Below are 14,902 nucleotides of genomic sequence, written 5' to 3'. Positions count from 1 at the left end.
TGTCAAGCTGGTGAAAGATTGTCTTGAAAAACATTAAAAACAAACAAACAAACAAGGTGTGTGTGTGTGTTGGGGTGTGGAGAGATGGCTCAGCAGTTAAAATTACGTATTACTCTTGTAGAGAATCCAAGTTCAGTTTGTAGTAGCCACGGTGGTTGGCTCACAACCACCCATAGCTGTAGTTCCAGAGGGAGCAAATGTTCTCTTCTGGCCTCCTTGGCCATCTGTACTCAACACACGCAAACACATCTGGGTACAGTGCTCTATACACGCAATCCCCCAAATAAAACCTTTTACAAGTAACAAGGTAAAGAGTGGTAAGACGGTTCATTTGGTAACAGTGCTTGCTGCCAAGCCTGACAATCTGAGTTGGATCTTCAGGACACACATGGTGGAGGAACGCAGCAACTCCCACAAGCTGTGCTCTCACCTCCACCCACAAGCCACAGCACATGAGTGTACACACACAAAATCATAAATGCAAAATTTAAGAAATTATAAATGTCCCTGACACTCAAGGAACACCTGAATTGATCACTGGTGTCCACATACGTGTGTACATGTATGTGCACCTATAAGAATAAATGCACAAAACAAATCCTATGCCTCTTATTCAGTTTTAATAATTACCAATGTAAGGCAATTCTCATCTCATCTATAATCCTCCAGATACACTGAATATTTTAAAGCAATGTCCAGACATATTATTTCATCCCTAAGTACTTGAGCTCTTATCTCTAAGACAGAAATAGTCTATCTTTTTAAATATAACAATACTATTATCATATGTAAAAAAAATCCTTTAAAAACCACCTAATATTTGAGAGCTACTCAAGTTATTCCCAACAGTCTAAAAATACCTTTTTACAGTGGTGTAGATGTAAATAAGGTCTGCACATTACATTTAGCTGATGTCTAATCTTTTAAATACGTAGCCATTCCTCTCCTTTTTTCTTGGCATACATTTGAAGTCACTAGTCTCACTTTGCTCTATCGTGTTTCTTACGTCATAATTAATAACATTCTATAAACTGTTATATCCAGAAACTTAGTCTTTAATTTAACTTGTGGAGGAGGAAACAAGAATCTTCATGAATGATGTCATGTCCTTCCCATCCTTTCACACACAGGAGTTAAGTTTAGTTACGCCAATTTTGGAGGTGGTATGGTTTATCATGATTGTTAGTTTGACCCATCATTTTAAAGTTCCTTAAATGACTTTAACTGTTATTGATGATCAATGCACAGGTCTTTTATTTCATTATATCATTACATAGAAATTTTAAAGAAACAGATTTAAGACATTTTTATCAGGTTATAAAATCCTGTTTACAAGTTCCTCATGTATAAAATTATGAGAATTTTTTTTAAAAGATGGGACAAATCACAATAGCATTCTAAGTCTGTAAAATCAAACTAGAGATCAAAACTACTTCATAGTTACTAGGATGACTAGGGCTAAAAATAAAGACAGGAGACGTTGACAAGGATGTGGAGAAAGGCATTCTCAGGTGGCTGCGGGATTGTCAGATGATGCAAAGGTTCTGGAAAACAGTCCTGCAGTCCCTTGGCAGATTAAACAGAGTTAACCAATTGCTTTAGCAACTCTGCTGCTAGATCTATATATCCTATAAATCATATCCACAAAAACTTTCACAAATGGGAAAAAGGATTTGCAAATCATATACCTAATAAGAGAACATATCTAGAATGCAAAAAAAAACCCTCAATAATAAAAGAAACCATGTTTTTTAAAAATGGACAAAGAATCTGAATAGACAGTTTTTCAAGTAACATATACTAATAGCCAATATGCACAAGGAAAAGACACTAAACTTTTTTGTTTGTTTGTTTTGAGACAGGGTTTCTCTGTGTAGTCTTGGGTGTCCTTTCTAAGAAAAAGAAAGCAGCTACTTTCAGGGCTGGAGAAATGACTCAGAGGTTAAGAGATTATATTGTTCTTTCAGAGTTTGGTTCCTAGCCCCTACATCAGATGGCTCACAACTGCCCATAACTCCAGTCCCAGGGGACCCAATGCCATTTTCTGGCTTCTGTGCATACCTGCATTCATGTCCACATACCTATATGTGCATATTCATAATTTAAAAATTAAAATAACTTAAAAAGCAGTTACTTTCTCATTTGTTATCAAATAAACACCATTGGAGCCAGAGAGAAGGCTCTACAGGTACAGAGGACACAGGTTCAATTCCCAGCACCCATATCAGGCTGCTCACAATCACCACTAACTGTAGTTCTGGAGCAGTGTTTCTCAGCCTGCAGGTCACAACCCCTTTGGGGTTTGCATATCAGATATCCTGTATACCAGATATTAACTTTAAGATTTCATATCAGTAGCAAAATAACAGTTATGAAGTAGGAACAAAATTACTTATGGTTAGGGGTCCCAACATTAGGAAAATTGAGAACCACTGTTCTAGAAGCTCTAACAGCCTCTCATCGCCTCAAGAGCCTGCATGAACACATTGTACAAACAGAGCAGGCGCACATACATACACACAAGATAACAATAATAAATCTTTAAAAAATAACCACCTTACTTGAAGAGATCAGCCACAGATAGTTTTTTTTTTCCCTGATATTGTTAGGCAGCAGAAAGTTGTCTTTTGTTTTGTTTTTGAAATGGGGTCTCATCATATAGCCCAGGCTGGCTTCATTTAATCCTCTTCCCTCAACCTCTGAGGTGAACGGGGATTACATATATACACTACTAAGCCTAGCAAAAATTGGCATAAAAATTATGGATGGTGTGATGGCTATTATTGGTTGTCAACTTGACTCCATCTGGAATTAACTAAAACCACTGGCTGGGTACACCAGTGAGGGCTTTTTTCTTAATTAAATCATTTGAAGTGGGGAGGGCCACCTTTAACATGAGTCACACCTGCTGGCAGCCCAAATGAAGATGGAAGTCACTCTTTGCCTGCTTGCTCTCATTGGCAAGTCCATGTCTTCACTGGCATTAGAGCTGCTTTTTTGGAATTCTGGCACACACTGAAGCCAAGCTGAGATATCCAGCCTCGTGCACTGAACAACCGGACTACCGGACTCCTAGACCTGCTGGTAGACAGCCATTGTTGGACTAGCTGGACCACAGCCCATAAGCCATTCTAATAAATCTCATACAAACACACGCGCGCGCGCGCACGCACACACACACACACACACACACACACACACACACACACACGCACGCACACACACAGAGGGGGGAGAGGGAGAAAGGGAGAGAGGGATTCATTCTGTAAGCTGTTCCTCTAGAGAACTCTGACTAACACACAAGTCATCAACTCCACTACAAGATAACAAGTGAATGACATCCTGACTTGTTTGCCCACAAGGGCGACAAGGAATGGAGTCTCTTCTTTGTGTTCACGGAAGTGTCAAACTACACACCTACCTATGTGTATGTAAGCTAGTGAACAATCTAAAGTGTCATTTCTTAGGAGTCATCCATCTTATTTGTGTTTATTTATCTAATTTTAAAAATACTACGTGTGTGCATGTTCATCACACAAAAGCCAGAAGGTGTCCGATCCCCTGGAGCTAGAGTTCCAAGCAGCTGAGAGTGGCCAGATGCAGATACTGATAACCAAACTCTGGCTCTTTGCTAGAGCAGTATTCACTCTACATTTGTTGTTCTTAAAGTTTTATTTTTATTATTTTCAATTGTGTGTTTGGGCATGAGTGCAGGTGCCCTTAGAGGCCAGAGGCAGCAGAGGCCCTAGAGCTGGAAGTGTATAGGTGGCTGTCAGCCAACTCATGTGGGTGCTAAAAACGAACTCTGGTCTTCTGCAAGAGCACTCTGTGCTCTTAACCACTCTAACTCGTGTGTGTGTGTGTGTGTGTGTGTGTGTGTGTGTGTGTGTGTATACAATGATATCCATGTATCCCCCCTTTTTTTGGTTTTTCAAGACAAGGTTTTTCTTGTGTAACAGCCTGGCTATCCTAGAACTCTCTTTGTAGACCAGGCTGTTCTCAAGCTCACATGCTTTTGCCTCCCAAGTGCTGGGATTAAAGGTGTGTGCCATCACTGCCTGGCGTATATTTTTAAGAAATAAAGAGTAGGATTTGTCTGCGATAGTGCTGCTAGAATGCCAAAAAACTGACAGTATTGCAAATTAGTGCAACTTCAGCACGAAATAACCCTCTGACTCAGACAGCCTTCCTGAGGGGTAAGTGTCCAATACAATCATCCAAAAGTGACTACGAAGAAAAAAGGAAGGAATAAGACAGACTTCACAAACTGCATGGAATACTACATTTTGAACAAGATACAGAAATGAATAAATATCATTTGATGACATTAAAATTTCAGAAACCATATTAGGTATGTACTAACTACAAATAAGATCAATGTCAGTACACAACCGAATGTGAATTTAGAGTAAATATAGTTTTACTGAGTGGATTCTCTTTTCCATGGAGAATATATTAAAGTAAGCTTTAATTTTGGAGTAGTTAAGTTTGCTGCTCAGCTTTATTAAGTTTGTGTTACACTACTGCTATTTTTGCACCTGGGACCAAAGAAAAAATTTTTCTTCCGTTTTGGAATCTGGAGCCCTTACTAGTTCCTGTACTAAAAGTAAGAAGACAAGATTCTATATTTGGCCAACTTCCTGCTTCAAACTCAAGCCCACACCTCATTTTTCCACACAAAGACAGCAAAAATAATGCAACCATGTTTACAAACTGATGCTGAGGTCCTTCAGGAACGGTACTGGACAAATACAAACACCAGAGCTGCAGAAAGTAAACCACCATCACCCGGTTCCGGTCAGCACAAATCACATGACTCCTCTGAACCAGGCTGTCACAGGGAAGGGAAAGACATAGATGACCGCTGGAAAAGCATCCCAGGTGATTCTGCTGGGTATTCTGATTTACATTTACTGAGCCAGTTTAGGAGACAGAATAAATGGGCATTACTTCAAAGGGGTGGCAATTTGTTGCTATGTCTACAAATAAAAAGTACACAAAGGTCTTTTGATCCAATAGTTCCACTTCTTAAAATACATTGTTCAGATAATTGTACATACATACATATAACAAAATATCTAGAAGGATGTTCATTGTATTCTTGTCAGAGAAAAACCTAGAAACAAATGTTTAACATAAAGACTAGCTACAAATACAAATAACAGTCCCATGCACAAACAGCTTATTTTACAGCTGTGTAACAAAATAAGAAATGTCAACACTGGTTGTTCTTCTAGAAGACCTGAGTTCAATTCTCTGCACCCACATGGCAGTTCACAGTGGTCTATAGTTCCGGTTCCACGGGCTCCAACAACCTTTCTGGCCTTTAAGGGCACATGGCACACAAGTGGTACACAGACATACATGCAGATAAAACAACCATATACATACATTTTTTAAATTCATTTTTTTAAAAAGAAATGTCAACACAAAGAATAAACAATACTTTGTGCTAATATGGAATGATTTCCTAAACATTTAATTTACAAAGGTGTGACTGGTATGGCCACAGAGAGAGGAGTAGATGCATGTTTATGAAGGAGCAGGGCTTATGGAAAGCCACAGATGCTCAACACTTCAGCCATCCTTGGAAGAAGTTAGCAAGTAAGAGGACAGGAAGATTTTCTTTCTCTACATATCCTTTCCACCATTAGAATTTTCCTCTCCAATGCTTTATCTTTCTCCAAACAGAATAAGACCATCTCAAGAGGAATAATCATCCTCTGGGTCTAAAAGAATGTGACTCTATTTCTGCAGGTTGGGGCCACTGCTTCCTAAATTGCACAGGTATCCATAAGCATGTGGCTCTATAATACTGCCAAATGACCTTTCCAAGTCCCTGACTCCTTTGGTGCCTCTACCTTGTCAAAATCCTAACACAACAAAATAAGCCTTCACTCTGATCCTAACCTCACCTCCCACCTTGTTCTGAATCACCCCCCCCCCCCAGCCCAGCCCAGCTACACTTCTCCACATGCCCCAAGACAGAGGAGTGAGTTTCCTCCTCCAAGATCGATTGTGTTCCCCTCTCTGTCCTATAGGCACAGTCAACAATATATAAACGTTGATGTCTCCTTTAGGGTTTGCAGAGGATTCCCCTCCCAGGAAAGCCTTCCCAGACTACCCAGGCAGAGGCTCTGGAAAGAGACTGTCAGAATTCAAACTCTGTTTCCTCATCTGTCTACTCATTTCTAGTCCTAGGAATGAGCCCTTATAATTACTGAAAAGATTAAGCAAGATAATTCATGTAAGGCGTTTATTATGTAGCCTGTCACAGGCTAATAGAAAACAGCAATTATTATTACTCTAATAGCACCTATGATGTAACTGTTTATACCTACCTGTCCTGCATTGGTCTATAATCTTCTCAAAGATAAGAGTATGACTTTCTCACTTTCATTTTGAATCCCAAGTACTTTGTCTGGCAAATAGGTGGTCTATGAATGCACTAAATCAAGGGTTTTGCTCGTCTGGTTCTGTGTTCACCCACATACTAAAGCAGTGGCTAAACGGTACCCAGTGAAGGGCTCCTGGATCTGACCATGCCTTAGAGTGAACTAGTCAGGCCACTTGGGGCAGAAGCAGAGAGAGGTGAAAAGTAACTGAGGAGTTTTTGGCCTTTCAAGGACAGATTAGAAGCAAGTAGGATATAACGCCTACCAGTTTCTCCTGATGACTACTCATGGGTGCTGGGTGCCACAGATATGTGGAGATAGGGAATCAGAATATGAAAGGCCTAGCCCACACTCCAAGCAGGCCTTCAGGAAACACCAGGAAACATTTCTCTTGGCAAGTGGTTAAGAACCTATATAGCCCCATCCTCAAGAAACTTTTCAAATGAAAAGAGCTCTGAAGGATCGCCTGGAACCTGGCAAGGAAAGGTGTGAGCAAAGGGGAACCCAGAAAGCAAAAACCTCCCAAAACATGAAGGGTCAGGCAAGCAGCTCTGAACGGCTAAACATAGGGTGGAAGGGAAGGAGAATGAAAGGGCAGAGGTAACCATAAAAGATTAAGTTTTTGGTGGTGATTGCCAAGAGCCTTGTAGGCAATGAGAACGCATTTGGGGTTTCATTCATCTCATGGGGGGAGGAAAGGGAGGGAGGTTTGAAGTTCACAAATGACAGCGTCAGATCTGTGTTTTTGAAAGGCGTATCCAAGCAGAAAGATTCCGTGTCAGTCAATCCTCATCCACCATCTTTTGGTTCTCTGGCTGCCTCAGTAGCCAGCAGGTAACAAGTGATGCCATATCCGGGGACATGACACTGGTTTTCAACAGGGACTCCCTATCCTGGCCAAGGGCCTCGGCCGGCATTCCTCTAGGAGGGTTTTTGGAACATTTCTTTTATCCTGTCTTACAAATAGCATCACTGACAACAGCAGAAATCCGAATCTATCAGGATCATCTCTGCCTCTGTGATTTTTATTTTTAAGAAATACAATTAGGAGTTGGCCCCTCCACCCCAAGTGGCAATTTTTAAGATTTACTGAAAGTAAACAGAAGAGATGCGCGTTCCCCAGCGGCTCGTTTTGAATTCTGGGCAGCTTTGAGTCCATCTTTTCTTTCTTGAGCATGCACAACAGTTGGGATGGGGCGGCAGAGAGGGGCTTGGGAGTAGGAGCAGGGAAGGGGCTTTATGGGAGGGAGGGGATGATCACTGCGTGAGCCACCTTTCTCCTCCCACTAAATGGACCAGAGCAAAGACCGTCCTCGCTGCTCAAAGTTCTTTTTTTTTTTTTTTTTTTCTTCCTTCTTTCAGAATGAACTAGAGCAGCGCCCTGGCCCGGGCCCCAGGAGGACGTCCGCAAAGTTCCAGCCTGTCGGTGTCCCGCACGTTTCCGGGACCCCCTCCCCCTGTGCACCGTGCCAGGATGCACAAGCCGGAGGCGCTCCTCCGGGAGAGGCTCCAGGGACCGCTCCCACGAGCGGCCGGGCCACCCCACCTTCCCAAGCCCACCCGACGGCGGCAGGCGCGAACGCTTACCGAGCCCGGCGCTGGGCGGGACCGCGGGGGACGCGCACGGCAGCTCCGCCTCAGCCCCGCGGCGGCGGCGGCGGCGGCGGCGGCGGCGGCGTCTCGGCCCGCTGCTCCCCTCAGGGCCGCCGCCCGGTCCGCTGCTCGAAGCCCCGCGGCGGCGGCGGCGGCCTCGCCTCCATGGCGAGCAGAAGCGGCAGAGAGAGGACTGGGCGGGAGCCTGCGATGGCGGCGTGGTCCAGGGGTCTGTGCTAGATGCCCCCGCGAGTCCCTGTCAGCGCCTCACTCGCCGCAGCCTCACTCCCGACGCCGCCTGGGCTGTAAGGCGCTTCGTCATTGGCCGTTGAGAGACGGGCGCTGGTTCGCTGACGCTAGGCGGGCGTCTCCGCCTCCGCGGGCCCCACCCCTGCGCGCCGGGCTGCGCCGCGGAGTTCCCCAGGAGCCGAGGGGGGTCCCCGGGTAACAAGACGAGATGCTCCCCGTCCTCCGGAGGCGCCTGTCTCCTGGCACCAACGTCTTCTACCTCGCCACAGTCCTGGGCCCCTGGGTATGGGCTTTCTTCCCGGTTTGCGGATGGGGAAACTGACACTAGACACAGACCACACCAGTATCTACCAACTGGGGAGCTTAGGCACTCGAAAACCGTCTCTCCACCCCTTCCCAAATGTGACCACAACCCCCCTCCCGGCCCCCACCAGCCTTGCTGCAAGGTACTTAAAGGACGAAGGATGCAATTGCGAGGAGAGAGGTATTTGCTGGTCCCTAGAACGGGTCTGGCTCTGTGGATGTCATCTTAAATAAACCAGCTCACATCATCCCCACCCGCACCCCAGGGAGATCTCTCTTACTTTCCAGATGTGCATGCTGGGCCTGACTCTCTAGAGCTGGGTGGAAGGCCGGCACGTGGTGCTCTGCCGCGGGCGGGGAGATGCCTTTTGATATATGCCTGGTGGTGGAGGGGGGAGATGGAAAGCACTGTGAGACCAGGGGCGCGGACTCTGTTCTCACACGTCTGGGCGTCGGTCCCTCGCCCAGCGCTCAGAAGCCATCTGGCGGTGCTTCCGGAGGTAGCGGTTCTTAGTTGAGCATCTTGCTTGCTGCAAGACCCGGGGCGCCAAGTTAGAACTCTATGCACACCCTTCTATATTTGTGGAATAAGTGTGTACTGACCAGGGCCAGGGCCTGGGAATTTGCGTTGAAATAAGCCTTCTTTAAACTTCCTCCCTTGATAGTAAAACTCCTCCTTGACAAAGATTTGTTTGTGACTCTGGCTCTCCCTCTGCGGGGCCATCCCAGAGACAGCCTACCCAAGACCTCTCTCCAGTCTCCTAAAAGTCAGATTCCAGCCAATGAGGACTGCTCCTCCTACATGTCCAAGAAGCTGTTTCCTGGGAAGTACAAAGTCTATCAGGGATGCAAATACACAGCAAATCGAAAAGCGACTGAATCAAAGCTCTGGTCTTACACTAGAACTCAACGCATGAAAAAACAAAACCAACACACACAAAAAAAATCTGAAAAACACTAAGTGCAGGAGGTTCTCGGCTTGCTAAGAGAGCAGTCTTAGAGCTAACCCTATCAGCCAAGTTTTTTCTTATCTACAGCTAATCTACACTGTTCATTTCTATTTTTATTTGAACTTACAGTATCATAAAAGAATTTGCCATACTAATATTTGGTAATGTAATTAAAATAAATAGAATAAGTGATTCTTCATGAGATCACGTGAAGGACATTGCCAGATTTGACTACATTTGGGAAAACCTGTGGTGAGGTGTGGAAGTCAGAGCTCTAGGTTTCCAGGTCTGGCCGGTGGTGGATGATCTGAGCTTACCTGACTCTTCCTGGAACCTTCCAGGTACATGCAGCTAGGTAAAGTAACCCATTCTCAGAAAACCACAAGTTTCTTTTCTCTATATAATATCAAGCAGTGTGGTATTTGTGTAGGGGTGACACAGAACTTCAGACCAAGGCTCTTAAGTGACCCACCCTAGAGACCCTGGGAAGGAAGGCTCAGTGTAGACAACTACATGGAGTTTTCCTAAGGACAGAGTCTCATTCTTAGCTGCCTTCCTGGTGAAACTGGCCCAGCTCTTGTCCTACTTAACTCCTGCTCCTTTTTAGAGCCCCCTACCCCACTAGCAAAACCAAGAGCTGTCTTGGGAGAAAAAAAAAAAAAAAAAAGAACCCAATGATAAGTTGGAGTGCCCCTGCTCCATACTGCATTGGCACCTATAGGTAAGGACTGCAGTAGCAGGGCTGGAGGACAGGATTAAGGAGCCCTGTTTCCTTACAGAAGTCACTTCTCTCCAGCCCACCTTTCTGTCTAGTAAATGAAACAATGAGTTATTCGCTCAATAGTTCTGAAAGCAGACCATGTACTTGACGCCAATGAGAGCAAGTCAGAGGAGATCTCAGCTCTCAGGAACTTACATTCTGGGGTGTAAATGGATACTAAACAAATTAATAAGAATATTTACTGAAGTGCTAAAATGGAAATGAAGCCAGGAAATATGAAAGTTAAAATAAATGAAAACCAAGTGCCTTTCAGGCCACTGTTCGTCTCTTGAGGGTCATTTGCTCAAGTTTTGTAGCTGACACAGACCATACAGGCTCTCTGTCCTAACACACTCTACAGCCACCATTGAACTTAATCTACAAGTATTTCTGTACTTGTTTCCAAGCCCGAATACTTGCCCAATCCGTAGATAAGACTTGATCCCAGCCCAGACCACAGACACAGGCCTGCTTGTACAATTCTCAAGGTAGAAGATACTTTATACTAATTTTAGTTGAGCAAATAAAAACTTGAAAGGAAAAAAGTTCTACTTTTGACTTTCATTTTGCAGTACCAGGGATGAAGAACTTGGGGACTCACACATGCTTGGCAAGTATTCTACCTTTGAGTTAGCCCCCAAGAACCACAGTCCTAATTTTTAGATATGAATATTTGTGAGTGTATTTACTTGTGAAAACTCAGTAAATGTGCACTTTGGGATCTCTGCATTTCCTGAGAAGGGTAATTAGACACAAAGTCTCACCTCTAACCAAGAAGTTATTTGTAATTGATTCCTGCCGGGAAAGGGAAAATCAGTTCTCTCAAATGGAGTGTCACACTCCAGGGCTGACCCCATGGCCAGGAGTAGGTGGCCAACACAAAACTGACTCCATGTTTGTTTGTTTGTGTGTGCGCACTCTTTTTTGTATGTGTGCATTTTTCTTGGTTTCTTTGTATGTGTGTGTGCATTTTGTTTGGTTTGTGTGTGTGTGTGTGCACTTTTTGTTTGGTTTGTGTGTGTGTGCACTTTTTGTTTTGTGGTGTGTGCACTTTTTGTTTTGGGTGTGTGTGTGTGTGTGTGTGCACACGCACACTTTTTGTTTGGTATTTTCTGTCTTACTGGTGTTTCCTTTTTCTTCTTTTTTTTTTAGTTTGTCTTGATTTTCCTTTTTTGCTTTTGTTGGTTTTAAGGGAGAAAAGGGGAAAGAGCCTGAAGTTGGATGTGTAGGGAGGTGGGGAGAATCTGGGAGGAGCTGGGGAGGAGAAATATTATCAAAATATAGTGTATGAAAAAAATGTTTTTAAGTAAAAAATAAAAAAATCTGTGCATTTCATTGTATATAGATTTCACTTGAATGGAACGTAGATGTAAATACTCTGTAGTTTATATGCTGGCTAGTTTAATGTCAACTTGACACAAGCTAGTCATCTGAAAGGAGGGAGCCTCAACTGAGAAAATGCTCCATAAGATCTGGTTGTAGGACATTTTTTTAACTAGTGATTGATAGTGGAGAGCACAGCCCATTGTGGGTGGTGCCATCCCGGGGCTGGTGGTCCTAGGTTCTAAAGAAAGCAGGCTGAGCAAGCCAGTAAGCAGCATTCTCCCATGGCCTCTGCATCAGCTCCTGCCTCTAGGTTCCTGCCTGGTTTGAGTTCCTGTCCTGACTTCCTTCTGTGATGAACAGTGATATGGAAGAATAAGCTAAATAAACCATTTCCTCCCAAGTTGCTTTTGCTCATGGTGTTTCATCACAGCAGTAGGAACTCTAAGTAAGACAGAAATACCAGAAGTACCAGGATAGTAGGGTATTGCTGTGACAGACCTGACCATTTTGAGAGGATTGTGGAAGAACTTTGGAACTCTGCATTAGAAAAGCCTGAGTGCTGAGAGCTCAGTAAACTGTTCTGTAGGAGCCTGGGAGATGAAAATGTTGAGAGCAGTGCAGACAATGGAGACCTGGCTTGTTAAGTTTCAGAGGAAAGCAAAGACTACCAGGCCATTTGTGTGATGATTCTGTGGTCTCTGGTTAGCTGGAACAGAACAATGGGCTGTGATTACAGGGCGGCAGTGGTGCATGCCTTTAATGCCAGCACTCGGGAGGCAGGGGCAGGGGGGTCTCTGTGAGTTCGAGGCCAGCCTGGTCTGCAAAGTGAAATCCAGGACAGGCACCAAAACTACATGGAGAAACCATCTCGAAAAACAAAGAAACAAATAAACAAGCAAATCGGCTGTGATTAGCAAGAGGTCAGAACCACTAAGGAAAAATCTTCAGTTTGTTGCGGCAATGGATGCTGGTGAACTGGGGCTGAAGAATAAGCTGTGATTAGGAAAAGGACAACATCACTGGTGTGAACCTTCTGGCAAGTGTTTCCTCGGGGAAATACACAGGTATATTCCAGAAGTGTTCCAGAAGGTTGTATCTCCTGACGGCAGCCAAACTTGGTAGTGAGTCACTCAGTTAGATCTGGTTTTGAAGGCATGGAGGGGTTATGGAGAGCATCTGAGGCTTGTCACTGTGTGGCAGCGCTGCCGGCTCTGAAGAGAGTCCAGGAGAGGCTATTGGTGAGTGCTGCCCAGCTGCAGCAAAAGACTCCAGCACTTTGGAGATGCCAGCATCATGAGATCACCACAAAGAACTGCAATAGTAGAGCGGAGGCAGCAGAGCCCAGAAGACAAGCTGTGTGTGCTGCAGAGGGCACAGCCAGAGAAGTGACCTAAGCCCTCTGGAGAAGTCCAGACCACTAACACTGAACCATATACACGGTCAGCATTAGGTTTTTGCTTTGTTCAGATTGTGACTATGCCCTGGTTCTTCCCTCTTGAAGTGAGAAAGTCTTCAATTTATTGTTGATTTTACATAAGCCCACAGCTGAGAGACTTTGAACTTTTAGAGAGATTTTTGGAATTTTACGGAGATTTTTTATTTTAAGTGACTGGGTATTTTAAAGAGACTTAATTTTTAAGTGTTTGAATTTTTAAAGACTGTGGGACTTTTAAAATTTGGAATGTTTCTATTGTAATGTAGGTATTAATGTGTGATCTTGGGGATGAACAAGAAAGGAAAGGTTATGGCTCAACAGTGATGTGTTTGTGTGTCAAGATGACAAGGTGTCAATTGGGCTGGCTAGTATATGCTGTATATATTAAAAGTCCTCTGCTTTTAATCTTTACCAACTCTCCCTATGGACAAGTCCAGTGCTTTATACATATACTTTTTTCATGAAGTTATAGTCACTGTATCCATATGCCATTGTTGTAATTTCTCATATATTTCTATCATTTCAGGTATAGTGTTTACTGTTTGCTTGTGACTTTGGGAGTGTGGATTTATCATGTATACTCTAAAAGCACTGGCCAATTCTTCCTTCCCAGAAAGAACTGCTTTTCACTAAGAACTCAAATGTCAGCAGCAATCTTCCAAAGGACATCCAAGAGACAAGTTGAGTAGTAAGGACCTGTGAGGCTGACTGGGGAGGAAACGTGGCCAGTATTAGAGGGCCTTTTCCTTCCTTGGAGGTGTCCACTTGTTCCAAAGAGGAGATTAAGTCAAACTGACCCCTCAAGCAGACCACAATCTTCCCAGAGCCTTGTCCTCCCCTACCAAGAGGTGAGACTGTTTCATGTAGAGCTAGGTGAGGTAGGTTTAGAAGAGCGCTTTGACGGAATGTGGGGGACATGCTGGACTTCAGTGCTGGACTGAGAGAGGCAACAGAGGCCCATCTGGCTGCCACAGAGACACTTGCCCTTGGTCGTGAGGTGCACCAGCCTGCAGCTGTTCTGGTCCACAAGCAGACAGAAAAACGACAAGCCTCCAGGTGATCAGTCCCCAGCTACGGAGTCACCCTCAGCCTTTGAGCTTCTTCCGGCTGCTCTCCAGGGCCATGAGCCAGGTGTGAGGCCGCACTGCCGGTTCCTGCCCACATTCTCCACCCACATAGTAAACTGCTGTCAGCGTAAGTAGTTGGTTACAATGAAATGTATTTTCTTGGAGGGTTTTCACAAACCTGCATTTACAAATTAGATGGGAATAAAGGGAGCGACACCTTACCAAGCCCAGACTCCCTTTCCTGTTTTTTTAGAGACAGGTCTTGATATGTAGCTCTCGCTGGTTTGGAACTTGTTATATAGCCCAGGCTGGTAGAAGTCATCCTACCTCTGCCTCCTAAACACTGGGATTTCAGTCTCGCACCACCACATCTGGTTGTTGTTGTTTTGGAGACAGGGTCTTGTTATGTATAGCCTATGCTTGTCTTGAACTCACAGCAGCCTCCCTACTGCAGCTTTCCAAGTATTGGGATTACAGATGGACGCCACCATGCCTAGCTTCTCTTACCTTTGAAAAGCATAGTTAGGACAAGGAGTGCCAGAGAGGGAAATGTGGGAAGCTCTAGTGCAGCCCTTTCCTTTAGGCTTTCGTTTCTTCCTGCTAACAAGTGTGTGTGTGTGTGTGTGTGTGTGTGTGTGTGTGTGTGTGTGTGTGTGTGTGTTTGGGGGGGGCATGAAGGATAGGATTTTGACATTGACAGGTAGGAATGCTGTAGTACACTGGAGTATTGTCTGGAGGCTGCAGACAGAAGGCAGAAAGCCCTCTTGCTGACTAGAGGTGAAGGACTCACGGAAGTAGGATGGGATTGGGGGTTCAGTTCGCAG

General features: G+C 44.5%; 1 protein-coding gene across 1 annotated transcript in view; it reads right to left on the bottom strand.

Moving 5' to 3' along the window:
- The window catches only part of Ptpra (protein tyrosine phosphatase receptor type A), a 56,705-nt gene extending 48,456 nt beyond the window's left edge, over positions 1-8,249 (bottom strand). Inside the window, exon 1 of the mRNA XM_036184299.1 lies at positions 7,983-8,249. The gene's annotated coding sequence lies outside the window, so the exon portion shown is untranslated. The remainder of the gene's footprint in view (positions 1-7,982) is intronic.
- Between the last annotated feature and the right edge of the window lie 6,653 nt (positions 8,250-14,902).

This window comes from Onychomys torridus, chromosome 4 (assembly GCF_903995425.1).
Source record: "Onychomys torridus chromosome 4, mOncTor1.1, whole genome shotgun sequence".
In the NCBI taxonomy this organism is placed as follows: domain Eukaryota; kingdom Metazoa; phylum Chordata; class Mammalia; order Rodentia; family Cricetidae; genus Onychomys; species Onychomys torridus.
The sequence above is the reverse complement of the archived record's forward strand: the minus strand, read 5'-3'. Positions and strand labels throughout refer to the sequence as shown.